We start from the raw sequence: 13,069 nt of genomic DNA, 5'->3' as shown, positions 1-13,069 counted from the left end.
GTCAGGTAGGTGGCTGACCTGAGCAGGAAGGCCAGTGTTAGAGGGGCTTGTCAGGCTGCCTGCCTGGGCCCAAGCACTGGGTCCCAGGTGCTGGAGTGAAGGCCCTTGGTAGGAGGGTGGGGCCCTGGAGGGGGCCTGAGGTGGCTGGAGGTGGCCCCTGGCTGCGGGCACCAGGAGAGAGTTGGGCCCCACTGCATTGCTGTGGGACCCTGGACCTCAGTTTCCCCTGTAAATGAGGGTGCCTGGCCAGGTGGCCCAAGTCCCCTCTCCAGGCCTGAAGTCTGAGGAAGGATTCAGTGTGGGCTGCTGGCTGGTCTTCGCGGTCTGTTCCCTTTCCCCCTCTGTCCACTCACTCAGGGAGCTCTCTGGAGCCCTCTGGGGGCAGCCTCTGGGACCCAGGGAACACCACAGGGCACAGGTGCAGGAGAGGGGGTGCCTGGGCCTGGGGCTCGGGTGGGTCTGGCTCTGTCCCCGATCTGCCTCCTCTAGCTGCAGACCTGGTGAGCTCCGGTCTCCTGACCTCCTGTCAGTGCTCCCAGGCTCTCCCTGCCCTCTCCAGGGCCTGACCTCATGCCGGGCCTTCCAGGGCTGCAGTCTCTTGTCCTCAGGGAGGCTCAGCCGGTTCACTCACTCGTCTGCTCAGCAGTCTGGTGACCAGTCCCTGATTTACAGCCTGAGGGCAGCGGGGTGCTGTCTCCAGGGGCAAGGCCACAGCAGGGTGTCTTCTGGAGGATCCCCTGGGTGGGCTGCAGGGCCAGCCAGGGTAAGGCCCAGGGTGGAGCCTCCCGGGATCACCCACAGCCCCAGGGCCTCAGCTCGCTGCCAGGAAGCACCTCCCGACCCCCCAGCAAGGCCTGATGGAGCACCCGGGCCCCAGGAGGGAGGTGGGCTTGGTGCCCTGCTGCTGTCCTGGGCTGCACAGGCCCACTGGGCCCTCCAGATGCCTGGTCCTGCTCCCTGACTTGTGGAGCCGTGGGGTGGCCAGGCAGCCGGGCAGTTCCGCTGCCTCTCCCCCACTTCCCCACGGTGTCCTGAACCCCAGAACTCCGTAAGAATGTCAGGGTAACGGCATGGAGGTGGGTGGGAACTGCAGATTTATTATTTCATGTGCTGTTGCCTCACATGTCCAGGGATGGGCGCTCACCACGCACAGGGTGGGAAGCGGCCAGCCACACTGCTGAGAAGCCCGCGCTCTGCCCCAGAGGACAGTTTGTTCTCTCGCTTGATTATTGTTATCTGGCTCCCTTGGGTCCCACTCCTCTGAGACAGGACCCTGTCCAGGCTAGACCGCCTTGAGGGACCCACAACAAGCTATTTGTGGCAGGAAAGGTCAGCTGGCTCCTGGGAAGTGTCGGGGGATAAGTCAGAGCTGGCCCATGGCGAGGCCCCGTGATGCTTCGTCATTTTACGTCTCCTTTCTTCGCCAGCCAAGAGAGGCGCAAGCCACGAAGGGTCTCCATAGCAACCAGCAGCAGGCTCGGAGCTCCTCCCTGCCTGAGTTTGTCCCAGAGGACCTGGCTGGCCAGGGGACCGGGCTGGCCAGAGGATGGGGCTGGCCAGAGGATGCTGACCCTGGCCTCCAATGGTGTCAAGTGTCCCCAAGTGTGACTCCAGGCACCTGGGTGTGGCTGGGGATGGGAGCAGACTCGGCTGGCCCAGTCCTGCATATTCATGGAGCAGGTGGGAAAACATCCCAGAGAGCAGAAGTCAGAGAGCAAGCTGGTGTAAGCAAGGGCCTCTGGGAGCTCTCAGGGGATGCTAGTCTTCTACACTGGAAATGGATTCATTTCTGCACCAGCCAGCCACCCCTCATCATCCGCCTGACCGTCTGTCCGTCCGTCCACCCACCCATCCACTGCCCCGTTATCCACCTGGCTTCTGGCCCTGCATGCACTTTCTCGTTCATCTCCTCATTTATCTGCCCAGCTCACATGCCCATCGTCCCTCCCATCACCCATCTCCACCTGTCCACCAATTCCTCGACACCCCAGGGGTCCTTCCCTCACCCCACCATCTATCCACCTGCGTGCCTATCCACACTTCCTCCATTCACGTGACCATACACCCCTCTCTGTGTCTTTTCCCTCTCATGCATAATTTTCCATGATGTCTGTCCACCTACCCTTCACCACTCAGCCCCCACTGCCCCCTCACACCCCCATAAGACTCCCCTCCATCCATATGCATGCCTGTTCTCACATTTGCCCATCACTCATCTACCTACAGATCACGGTCCACCCACCCATCCGTCTAAAGGCCACATGTCTGCAGTCTGTCTTAGAGATGCTTTGTTCACATATTCCAACTCAGCTTTCAGATTTGCAGGATCTTATAAGTGTCATTTTAACACCTCTAGCATGTGACCTTACCAGAAAGATCATGACAGTCATGGACGAATTTGCTGAATGTGAAGTCCACTTGAGCCCCTGGGTGTGGTTGGCAGGTGGGTGTGAGGAACAGGATGGTGTTCTGCATGGGGTCAAGGCCTCCAGACCCGACTCCAAGACCTGAAGCCCCTGTAATGAAGCATCACCAGCGTCTGCGAGCCCCGTGTATGGTGGATGGAAATATCAGCTGTGTGTGCCCCACCTGCTGGCATTTTGCAACCTCAGAGAATACTGATGTGCCCCCTGGTGTCCTGGTTGTTTAGTGAAGAAGGAGGTTTAACCTGAAAGGCTATTTGCAATCAGTACAGAAATGCTTCACCTCCATGGTACTGCTAGTTTTTTGTGAAGGGACATCTCGTGTTATAAACAGCTGTAATGCTGAAGGGAACTGGGGATGTTAGAGAGACAGGTCAATCTTCTACTTACAGTTTAAAATACTCATAACTACTTGACTTAGACTTATGATTTTCCCCTAATGCTGAGGATGGAACCCAGGGCACTCTACCACTGAGCCCCAGCCCCAGCCCTTATTATTTTTATTTTGAGACAGGGTCTCACTAAGTTGCTTGTGGTCTTGCTAAGTTGATGAGGCTGGCCTTGAACTTTCGATCCTTCTGCCTCAGACTCCTGAGCTGCTGGGATCACAGACATGTGCCACCCTACCTGATTAGACTTAATTAATTAAATCTGTTAATGTAATTAATTTTTCAAAAGTGTTTTATTAAGTTTGAAAGTGGGACTTAATGAAAAAGTCCTTTAGAAATAATTTTGAGATTTATTAAATTTATACAAACAAGAAGATTTGAAGACTCAAATCTTTAAGTTGTTGATGGACCTTTCTTTTATTTATTTATATGTGGTGCTGAGAATTGAACCCAGTGCCTCACACATGCTAGGCAAGTGCTCTACCACTGAGCTACAACCCCAGTCCCTAGACTTAATTTTAAGTTGAAATCTTTTTTTTTTTTTAACACACTCTACCAAATTTTATTAAAGAAAAACTTTACATGTTTTACTTTTTACCAGTCTGTTCTGGCATGATTCTAATGGTATCAGAATCACTGGATCCATGATAGACAGTGTGCACACTCTGTGGTATGTTCCACCTGCTGTGCCCAGTTCAATATTATTGCCACTGGAGTGATGGACACCAGCTTTGGCCAACCTGGCATAGTACTCTACTTCAGATTTCCTCAAAGATGGACAGTTGTTGGCGAGGATGACCAATTTCGCTTTGCCCTGTCTGATCATCTTGAGAGTTTGCTTGTACCCCAGTACGTTCTTCCCACTTTACATAACAAGCTGGAGCCGAAGAGTTGATCGACTCCAGAGACTTTCTCATCTTTTCTGCGGCCACCATCTTCCTGCCTTCGATGCGGGACGGCCCCCAACCTACAGCAGCCGTCAGGATGGCCGGAGAGCTAGCAAGAAAGGAAGTTGAAATATTTTTTTTAAAAAAATATTTATTTTTTAGTTTTAGGTGGACACACTATCTTTATTTTATTTTTGTGGGTGCTGAGGGTTGAACCCAGTGCCTCACGCGTGCTAGGCGAGCGCTCTGACCCTGAGCCCCTGTGCCAGCCCTTAAGTCGAAATCGATCAGGTATCTGAAGGGCACTGGACCACTTAAGAGAACCTAGTTCCATCGTACTAGCAAGTTACATTTTTAGATTTCTGAGAACTAATTCGGAAAGTTTTGTCAGGCAAAATATGACACATTAAATCTGCTAATGTAATTAATTTTTTGAAAGTGTTTTATTAAGTTTGAAAGTGGGACTTAATGTTAATGAAAAAGCCCTTTAGAAATGATTTTGAGATTTATTAAATTTATAGATACAAGGAGATTTGAAGACTCCACTTAATAGCTCAAGGGGAAAAATCCTAGTTTTCTGACTTTGTAACAGTAATAAATGAAAATTTAATTTTTAAAAATCCAAAGTAATTTCTGAATAATCTTTTCTATGTACAAAAATATAACTTTGAGGCCTGAAAAGTTTCACATGAACACCATTTGCCAACCTACCCATCGTCTTGCTCGGCCACCCTTCATCTTCCCTTCTATCTCCTGTCCACCCACCCATCCCTCCACCCACCCTCCCTTCTCTCCATCCATCCACCTGGATGACACTGGTCAGTGGAGATAAAGAGGCTCTGAGGTCCCCGTGTGCCCCAGTTCATGGTGACGTTGTGGAGAGCCCTTGGGTGTTGCCCTGCTGGGACTGCAATCTGGTGTCCTGGACACATGTGCATTTAGAGGGATGGTCGGTCTGTGGGCAAGGGACCCAGCAAATGCCGGATGGCCGGGGTGATGAGGTGAGGGTGGGGTGAGCACTCGGCTCTGACCCGCGAGGTCCAGGAGGGGCTCTCCCAGGTGGATGGTCTCTGCAGCACTGGAGGAGGACAGCCTTCAAGCAGCCCCCTGCTCTGCACCCCAGGCTGGCCTCCAGAGACCAGCTAGACAGCCCTGCCCCATAGCCCGTGCCTGGCGCACACCACGGAGGGGCCAGGAGCAGCAGCACAGACTGTCCCCCTGACGGGGGCGGGGGGCGACTGTTCAACGTCGGGTACATGAGCATGGAGGGCACCGGGCAGGCTCCCTGGAGGAGGTGGCACCGGTGCTGGGTCTTGAGGACCCCTGGGCACAGGTGGTGCACTGAGCAGTTCCACGGCCACAGGAGGAGCTGGGGCCAGGGGTCTCCCAGCCCTCTGGATCTGCAGCAGTGGGCCCAGGGCTGACTCAGGAGAAGCCTGGGGCTGAAAGCAGTGGGAGAGATGGCCGGCCAATGGAGGAGACAGGGCTGCGCGGGAGGAGGTGTCAGTGCTCCAGGTGCTGTGGGGACAGGGCAGGTGGCGGAGCTGGGGCCGGCGAGGAGACCTCTGTCCCTGGGCCGGGAGGCGAGGTGTCAACATCGGCCTTCGAGCTCTCAAGAGCCTCTTAGGAGAAGCCAGCCAAGGCCCACTGCAGGAGAACCCTTGGTCTCCTTAAGAGGTCCCCGTGACAGCCTGTGGCCTCAGGATGGGTGACTGTCCCTGGCGGGGTTTGGGAAGCGGCATCTTCTCTGTGTCTGGCCCGGCTGCGCTGATGTCCTGAGTTTCTGCTCGTCACTGTGCGCACTCTTCCCAGCGTGAGGCCGGCCCCAGGGCTGTAGGGCGCGGTGCTGTGTTAGGGATGCCCGCTGTCCTTGTCCCTGGTCATTGGTTGGGCCAGGATCCAACCTGTGCCAGGAGCTGCCCAGCCCCTCTGCCCAGCCTGCTCCACCCGCATGGCTCCCTCAGGTCTCACGGGTCGGCAGGACAGGACTGGTCCTGATCTCTAGATGCGGTGGCTGGAGCCTGCTCATTCTTGTTGATGGGCAGTGTCTGTCATCATCTGCCTACCCTTCCTTTAAAACCGTGCTCCTGGGAACATCTGACAATGGCCTTCTGCCCGGATGCCGCAGTGTGTGGCACCCGGGTCCCAGCTACTCAGGGGCTGAGGCAGGAGGTCACTGGAGCCCAGGGGAGCCCAGCCCAGCCCAGGCAGCATAGTGAGGAAGAGAAAGAGAAGCACCTTCACCGAGGTGTCTGCATGCAGACAGTTACTGGGAACACCAGGGACAGAGCTGGGTGTGTGCAGAGACACCCTGCCCAGGCGGCTGGGTGGCTTCCCGCGGTGGCTGTTATTTCCACACCCCGTGAAAGAGTGGCAGCTATCAAGGGTGCGACTGCACCACTGCTGGGCCTTGCCAGGTGGTGACTCTTTCCTGTGGTAGGCAGGCCCTCTCCGCCCGCCCCCGCCCCTCACACCTGGACGGCGTGTAGGTGAGGAAGAGCTCGCGCTCCTGTTCTGATTTGCATTTCCCGGGGTACCCGCGAGGTTCTGCAAACCACTTATGTTGATGTGCCATTTGAACCTCCTTCTCTGTGAAGCACCTGCTCAAGTATTTTGTCCAAGTTAAAAGAATGCGTTTTGTTCTTCTCCATAGTGAATAGACACGAGTTCTTTATCTATTTCCTAAATGAGTCTTTGCCAATTATCTGTGCCGCAGCGTCTCCCAGCTGTGGCTTACCTTTCCATTTTGATGCCGTGATGATCAAAAAGGAGCACCAAGTTTTAATGCCGTCCAATTAATTCCTCTTCCCTCCCTGGCTGGGGTCCTTTGTGTCCTGCTTAAGTGATGCCTCCCTCCGCTGAGGCCACGTGAGGCCTCCTGCTGGCTTTTCTAGAAGAAGGGTGCATTTGTCTCCCAGAGTTAAGTCTTTAATCCACCTGGTACTGATTTTCGATCCACTGTTTTTTTTCTGGCATTGATTTTTGGGGATAGTGAGAAGAGTCTGATTAATATCCCCTCCTCTGGATGATCAGTTCCCCACAATGACTTTAAGTGTTTTTCCTGATTCTTGCTTCTCTTGGCCAGAAAACAGTCGAGGCCCCAACTCTACCTTGTGCGGGTTATGCAGGGGTCACACTGTCTGCTTTGTGACAGTTTTATTTTAATCAGAAATCATTTTTTGCCGTGCTGGCGGGGGGGAGGAACCCGGAGCCTCCCGCGGGCTGGGCCAGCCCTCCCAGGGGCCACCCAGCCCTGAGGCAGCTCTGAGGGAGTCTTGGGATCTCAGACAGCATGTCTCCTCACTCCTCTCCAGGAGGGTGGCAGCATTTCCTGTTTTTTTGTAATTCCACAGAAACTTTAGAACTGACGGTCAAATCCCAGGTGTGTGCACACATGTGTGCGGGCACCGTTGTGACGGCGTTGCCCTGGCTCTGCCAACCCCAGGGCATGGCGATCCGGCCGCGGGGCTGGTCCAGGGCGCCTGGCTGCCCTCTCCCTCCGCGAACCTCTCCTCTCACGGCTGCCACCTGGTCTCGCATTCCTTCTCTGCGTGTCTTGCTCGTCTGCCTTCGCTAAAGAAGTGCCCTCTGGGACGGTGTGTTAGGTGTCAGCCTGGCTGGCCACCGTGCCCGGACATTTTGTCACAATGTTTCTGTGAGAGTGTTGCTGCTGCGGCTTCAAATAAGAGCGACTTTAAATGAGTGAATTTGGAGCAAAGCACATGGTCGTCTGTCATGGGGTGGGTGGTGTAAGGGTCCGGCCAAGCGTCGGAGAAAGAGACCACCAAGTGACCACTCATGCAATTGGCAGAAGGGGATTTATTGATCTAGCATGCTGGGGCTCCGTGCTCACTCAAGAAGGGAGAACAGCCCAGAGCCCAGAGCAGGGGTTGTGCAATGCTTAAGTGCACTTTTTGGGGAGGGCGGGACTTTACATACATCACAGTCTCCTTTAACAAATCATCATACACCACGGGAAAGTCAAACAATAATTCTGAGACATGATTAGTTCATTCATTGGCGGGAACAGGTCAGGTGGGGGTGATAGGTCATTCCTAAGGAGGGGGTTACATTCAAACTGATTGGTACAGGCCCTGCAATGCCTATGTGCAAGATCATACAGAGCCCTGAGTCATTAGACAACCAAGCAGTCAGGGGGAATATTTACTGGGCGGTTCGAGTATTGTCTTAACAGCTACAGGAATTTCAGGTTTTGCAGGTAGCATAGAAACCTAACAATACCTAATCCTTTACATTTTAACTCAGGCCTTGCAGCCCAGAAACTTTACAATGCCCGGTCTTTTACCCTTTAACTTTTACACTTTAACTTCAATTTCTTTTACCCTTACAGTGGCACCCGTTGAAGGGCTGAAGAGAACAAGGTGGCCACTCTCCACAGGAAGAGAGAAGTCTGCCAGCCCCTGGGCTTTGGGCTCCATCACAGCCGTGCCCTGGATCCCGGCCTGCGAGCGCGTCGTGTGCGTGTCGGACTCCCCACAGTGCCACCCTCCTCAAGCAACGGCCTGACACCCATCTATCACCTAGCTATCATTTATCATGTGTTTACTGTCCATGCATCACCCATCTACCTCAGCGCACCACTCATCTGTTGTCCATCATCTACCCTCCTCTGTCGGCCCTCTGCCTCTCGGCCACCTGCCTGCCTATCATCTCCAATCCTCTTGGCTCTGTTTCCCTGGGAGCCGCGGCTCGTCCTTCTGGCTCTGTCCATGTCCATCCTGCACACTGGGATGGCTCAATGTGTCCACGGGCACGGTCAGCGTTGACAGCAATGACGGGTACAGCAGTCAGACTTCATCTTGTAGCCACTGCTGCACGAACAGCCCTTTCTTAAAACCTCCGCTGGACCTACCTGCCCTTCCTGTGGCCGACGCTTCTGTTTCTTCTTCACGGTTTCACAGGCAGACCTACTGTGGACCTTCCCAACCTCAGCTTTGGATCTTTTTCTTTCTGTAGTAAGTCAGAAACTTTTGACTTTTCACTGGAAGAAGCACTTTTGGGCTTCCCTTTGGCATATCTGAATGGCCGACCTTTCGCTCTGGAGTTTTGGGTCATAGTTGAATAAGGATCACTTGAACACAGGCGCTGCAACCGCTGATCTGGTAACTGAGATGCTGCTGGTGACTGGAGGCGGTACAGTCCAGAGCATGGACACACTGGACAAAGGATGACTCGCATCGTGGTGGGATGTAGCAGAACGTGCAAGATGTCATCAAGCTGCGCAGACAGTAGACAAAGTGGAACTTATGAATTGCTTATTCTGGAACTTTCTATTTAATATTTTTGGACCACAGTTGCCTATAACTGAAACTAGGGAACTGTAATAGTACTTGTAGGGTTTGGTACTTCCTGTGGTTTCAGATGTCCAAGGAGGGTCTTGGGACACATCCCCTATTGGTAAGAGGGGATGACAATATCTATTTAAAAATCCCACTTTCTGGTTGAGGGCAGTGGCACGTGCCTGGAACCCCTGCTACTTGCGAGGCTGAGGCAGGAAGACTGCTTGGGTTCATGAGTTTGAGGCCAGCCTGGGCAACATAGTGAGGATCATCTCAAAACCAAAAACATAGTCTGCTTCCTGGTTGTCACCTCTGGTACGCAGCGTGCCGCAGGATGCTTGCTCTGCACCCAGCGAGCCGGTTACACCTACTGAAGCCTAGTGCTTCAGTTGCGGCCTCTGCGGGACTGTCCTGGACCCCCATTACAGCCAGGTGGATCCTCTCACCCCTTTGGGGGCCGTAGCAATCGGGGCAGGCCTTTCCCCTCTGCTTCTCCCTCCAGGCTCTCCCCTCTGCTGTGCCTGGTCTACAGGGAAATGTGCTCGGTGAGTCTAGTTCAGTTATTATGGATTTTCATTCTAGGAGGTTTTCTTGGGGGGGTTATTTTTACATTTTTGACCTTTGGTTTCTTGTCCTCTGTGTATGATGAGGACATCATCAGAAGTTCTTGAGGGTCTGCCTCTGCGATTGGCGTCTTTTCCTTCTGTTGACTGTGACTCCTGGTGTGTCCAGGTATTTTTGAAGATGAGGCACTTATAGAATTGAAATTGCATTGGTGGAAACTCTTTAAAGCCAAGGATCAAGTGACCTCACAGGGGGCTGCGTGCGGTTGTGTGGGCTGTGCACTGCACTACTCCAGGCAAACCATTAGCATTCGCTGCAGCACGGTGGAGGCCTTGGATGCAGAGGGCCTGGTATGCCTCTGTCCCACCAGTGCCCACAAAGCTCTGGCATGAATCTGGGGCCTCCAGCTCTCGTAGTTCAGCCTGCTTGCCCGCCACGGGACCAGCGGGTGGTCCCACATGCTCAGTGGTGGTCTCCCTGCCCCACTGCGTGTCCTTATTCTCCTGGGGGCGTGTGGCCTGTCAGGTGGGGCATGGAATGGTGGGTGGGGGTCGGTAGCATGGCCAAGGTTTTTAAGAAGTCTGCACACAGTGAAGCTCACTCTTGTAGCTGTTGTGCCCTGGACGTTTGTGTGCACCAGCCCCCGTGGGTCTGAGGGGATTGTGACGTGATGGGACCAGTGTCCCCATGGGAAGAGACACCCGAGAGGGCGCATCTCTCCGTCTCCTGTGTGAACGCAGTGAGAAGACAAGGAGGAAAGAGTCCCCACCAGGACCCCATCTGCCCCCCGTCTAGCCGGGACCCTGGGCGACAAGCTGCTGCTGTTCAGGCCACTGTTCTGTGGCGTTGTGTTTTGGTAATTCAAGCAGATTCATGTAGCCGCACGCAGTTCTACGGGTTCTGACAAACAAGAGCCAGCCCTGGCACCCGCAAGTTCTGCATCCTCAGGTTCAACCAACCAGAACCCGAAGACACCCGGGAAGTCCTCTGGAGGGAGCACGGATGTGCTCTTGTCCTTACTCATTAAACAATCCACTGCGTTTGCTGTTTACAGAGCAGCTGCAATGCCCAGCCAGAGGCGCTGGAGTGTGCGGAGGCAGCGTGGCGGCCCCGTGTGGTCCCGGGTGGCCTGTGTGGCCCTGTGTGGTCCTGTGTGGCCCCGTGTGGCCTGTGTGAGGGTGGCACCTTCTGTGCAGGGGCTTGAGTGTCTTGGAGTCTGGTGTTGGGCCCCTAGATGCCGGGATCACTGGGCATAGAGATGTGTTTCTGTCACCACTGTACAAATAGAATTGTTCTATTGTCCCCTAAGTTCCCGTTCACCCGTGGACGTTGGGTCAGGCAGCTGGCCAGGCTGTGCGCAGGGACGAGAGGGCTCTCGCCCCCGGACTGCCCGCACCTTCTTCTCATTCTCAGTGTGCGCTGAACACGGAGCCACCAGCCCTCGGGCAGGCCCTGCAGACGTCCTGAACGCTCCGGGACAGAGACAAGGGGAATAAAGCTTGGGCAGGAGTCGTTACGTCCATTGGGCCAGGCCACTCTGTCTTCAGAGACGGCCAGGGCCTTGCTCCTGTGGGCCAGGTGCAGCACGTGGGCTCCCTCCTGGCCACACACGAGGTGGGTACCAAATTCAAGACAGGACCAAGGCATGCATCCCAGGAGGTCCCCGCAAAAGCGCAGGGCCCCTGGAAGAATTGACATTGGAGGGAGAAAGGGACATGGCCACCTCCGGGAGCCTCCATTCCACCTGCAGCCAGGAGGCCAAGAAACAGCAGGACTCTGGCCTCCTACCCCAGGTCAGCGGGCAGCATGGCCGCCTGGCACCCCCACCCGGGTATGTGGCGTTGCTCTGCCCTGCACTCGGGGTGGACCAGGGCCCTGGGTGGAGCTCTGGAGGGGCCGAGGGCTTTGAGGGGGACGGCATGGACCACGGTGTGGGCTCTGCTCAGCCCTGGCCGCTGGCCGTCCCCCACACACCAACGCCTTGAGTGTTCTGGAGAGGACGGACCCACAGCAGCCACGTCGGAGGCTCTGGACTCCAGCCCACCTTTGCCGACGCCGCGGGTGGCTGGGCTCGCTTGGCAGGGGTGGCTTTAGCTGGAGCCTCCGCTGGGTTGCTGGGTGCCACGGCTGTCCCTGGGTTGAGGTCTGTTTTATCTTGGGCTGTTTGTTGGCGCGTTTTCCTTTTTTGCCTTCTTTCAGATTCCCTCCCAGCTTGTGTTGAGAGTCTTCAAGCAACAGAACCCTGGCCCCGGCTTGCCCAGTCCGCCAGTCCTCCGCACTGCACCTTCTGGTGTCCAGGCACACCGCCTCCAGACACACTCCGTGCACACGCCCCTGCACCGCGGCGAGTTAGCATTCTAGGTGTCAGACGTCCGCCAGCACTTGACCCGTCCTGGTTCTGAACTTGTGCCAGCCTGGTGGGCGGGAGGAGGACTCGTGTTGTGGCGATAATTTCATTTCCCTGGTTACGACGCGAGGCGGAGCATCTGGGCTTCCTCCCTGTGAGGAGCCATCTGCTCACATGCTGTCGGCTCCCACTGTTGTAGTCTGCCTGCAGCTGTCCTTCCTCTCCAGATCTGCGGGTCTACACTCTGTGGAGTTCTGGAAAACAGGAGGCATTTCATTTCATTTCAGGAGAGTAGTTTGGAGCCTGTGTGTGAGGGCCTGAGGAGTCTCCCTGCAAGACGTCACGTCCTTTGGGTTGCAACTAATGGGAATGCGGTGCAAGTGGATCGATAGCTTCCGCAACAGACCAACGTGGTGGTAGTGACAGCTTCAGATGAGGCATGCTCCAGGGGTTTCTTGATGCCCCCAAGGATACTGTGCTTCTGCAGGGTGGACTTTGTCCTAGGTCCCTTATGTTCCCAAGTTCTTGGCCCGCACCTCCCAAGGCTGTGGCATCCTCATTATTTGCACTCTGAAGAGACTGACGGGTTTGGGACACATGAGTGTTCTGGAGTCTCTGGTCAGAGGCATGAAATGTTCAGATTGGGCTGGAGTCTCCCAAACCACCCAGATCCCCAGCGAAGAGCAGGGCCGATGGGAGGGGACTGTAGACGACGGCAGGGTCCACCAACAGACACCCAGGCCGGGCAGCAGTCTGCAGGCTTGCTGGCCGCGCCAGCGGCACGTGGTCCTTCTTGCTTACTTCTGGGCGTGTGCCCGGCACCAGATGGCTGAGCCCCCTGGAAATCTGATCTGGGGAAATTGGAGGATTTTTCTTATGATGAGAATTTTCTTTGTGGAAGAGGCATGTGAGAGAGCAGCAGGGGAGTGCTCGCCCCCAGGCCCAGCAGGCAGGCTGCGACCCAGGCAGCCCCCCTCCCTCCTGCCCTGTGCGCTCTTGTGAACATTCCACAGTAGGTCGCAGGCTCTGCTGCACTTACACGACTGCTCCAACGCCCGTGTTCAACACAGGACATGTCCACGCTTCACACCTAGGAAAACTGATGATCAAGTACTGCGTAGTGTCCTCTCCAGATTCCAAGTGTCCAAAACACACCCGA

At 55.2% G+C, this 13,069-nt stretch overlaps 1 pseudogene; it reads right to left on the bottom strand.

The window, feature by feature from the left end:
• Nucleotides 1-3,399: 3,399 nt before the first annotated feature.
• Nucleotides 3,400-3,747, bottom strand: LOC124078592 (large ribosomal subunit protein eL30-like; annotated as a pseudogene).
• Nucleotides 3,748-13,069: the final 9,322 nt, after the last annotated feature.

The sequence above is a fragment of the Marmota monax genome, unplaced genomic scaffold, assembly GCF_021218885.2.
Source record: "Marmota monax isolate L192 unplaced genomic scaffold, Marmota_monax_Labrador192_F-V1.1 WCK01_AAM20220418_F8-fsc00009, whole genome shotgun sequence".
Lineage (NCBI taxonomy): Eukaryota > Metazoa > Chordata > Mammalia > Rodentia > Sciuridae > Marmota > Marmota monax.
Note: the sequence above shows the minus strand (reverse complement) of the source record. Positions and strands in the feature narration are given on the sequence as shown.